The following is a 2,079-nucleotide window of genomic DNA, read 5'->3' as shown; positions in this document are numbered from 1 at the left end:
CAATTAAGATGTCATAAGTCTAAAGCAAGAGTAAGGTTTAGACAGAGATCAATCATATATAATCCAATCCAATCACAGTACTATCAATACCTATATGAGATTTATCTTATTGGACAACTATCACTTATGAGTCAATGATAGTATAACAAGTCGATGTTGTTGTCACGTTTGTTCAATAACTTGGCAGGGTAAGAACGAATCAATCAATCGAGAATCCAAAACCAATCAAGTTCTATCATGTCAGGACAATAAATTAGGAAACATCCAACTTAACAGTTCAATCCTCAGTAAAACATGTTAACTTTAAGAAAGAACTTCTCAAGAAATAAAATCATGGGGACTAAATCCATTCACTGTCAATCTATCACAATCATGGGAACTTGGAGGAAATAAATCCATGTTTTAATTCAGCATTTTATACCTGGACTCGAAGAACAATCGAATATAGAAGACCTCACTTGAAAACCTAGAACCCTAGCATTTCTTCTCTCCTCCAATCCTTGCTCTCAAAATAGTTTAAGTGTTAATAAGAGCTTTTGGAATATAGGGTACTATTAAATGACTCAAAATAGTCCCAAAACGCTGAGGTTTTGACTTTAAAAGGGTGGAAAAAGACATAAATACCCTTCATAAAAATTGACTTTAGCCGTCTATGGGTCAGTTCTATGACTCGTAGAAACTTCTACGGGTCGTAGAAGACTAGTCATAGATCTGGGCTGTAATCTATACACTATTCTACGAGTCAAGTCTACGACTTGTAGAAAGTGTTACGGGTCATATACCCTTCTTGTCCTGTCAACTTTCCAAAAACCTGCATCTTTAAGTCTCTAAACTTCTTCTACAAGTCATTGACCCCACTCGTAGAATTGACTTTTAGTTCTGAATTTTGGCTAAGTGTCAAAGAGTTCTATGAGTCCTTTCTACAACTCGTAGAAACCCTTACAAATTATAAGGTCAATCGTGGTATGGCTTCCATGAATCCAACAATTTCACTAAGGGTCGGAGGGACCTACGAGTCATCCCTACGACTCGTAGAACTGTCTACGAATCATAGGTAGCCCTTGTAGTCTATTGGTCAGTTCATTTCATCAATTTTCCTCATGGTTTTCAGACTTTAGGTGTTACACTATCAGCCCAAAATAATAATACTCACAAGAGATGGAAAATTTAAAGATGCGGAAGCTAGTTTAACAAAAGAAATAAGATTGAATTTCCATAAACTCAGAATAGTTTAGTCAAACAACCCAAACATGCAGAATTTAATACCTAGGAACTAAAAGTCGATGTACCAAAAACTCTAGCGAACAACAAGTCTAAGAAAGGGAAATGCAACTCCAAAAAGTCATAAAGTAAACCAGTGTGAAAGACTAAGTCCTGAGAGAAGGACTAAGATAAAGGAGAGCCCATGATAGCCTGAAAGAACTGGCTCACCCTTCAACTCTGGCACTAGCGATCGTCTACTCGCGGTCACTCAACAACCGCTTGAATATGTCTTGTACTCAACAAAGACAAAGCAAGTGCAGTATCAATACACAAAGTCAACAGTGTACTAGTAGGATCACATGACTAGCCAGTAAGTAAGACATGAGCAAATAATTACAGCATAGTAAACACATATATACGGAATAGACTTATCTATTATTATCTCATAACCAGTACTTAACATGATCAAGTTCAACAATCCTAATTATCATGCAATTTCATATAAGGGCCCTCTAATAGGACCTATAAACACCTATTTGTGTGTCTGAATATGACACCTGATCCAAGGTTATGTCAAAACGTGACACCCGATCTAGTTGTGTCAAAACATTACACCTGATCCAAGCATACAAAATCAACCACTATCACAGTGAATAGTTTAACTATCATATCTACCAAGAACATGTTCATTGCAAGTAATGGACAGTAAGTATTCATTTCACATGGTTCATTTTATTCTTCCCTATTCATATATACATATGCATACAACAGAGCAATTAGCAAGTACATGCATCACATATAGGAAGTAAAAACCATCACCTACCCTGAAATCAAGCTTTGACAACTCTAAAGTGCTGGAACCTTCCTTTTACGGGT

The sequence above is a fragment of the Solanum dulcamara genome, chromosome 7 (assembly GCF_947179165.1).
Source record: "Solanum dulcamara chromosome 7, daSolDulc1.2, whole genome shotgun sequence".
Classification (NCBI taxonomy): Eukaryota; Viridiplantae; Streptophyta; class Magnoliopsida; order Solanales; family Solanaceae; genus Solanum; species Solanum dulcamara.
Note: the sequence above shows the minus strand (reverse complement) of the source record.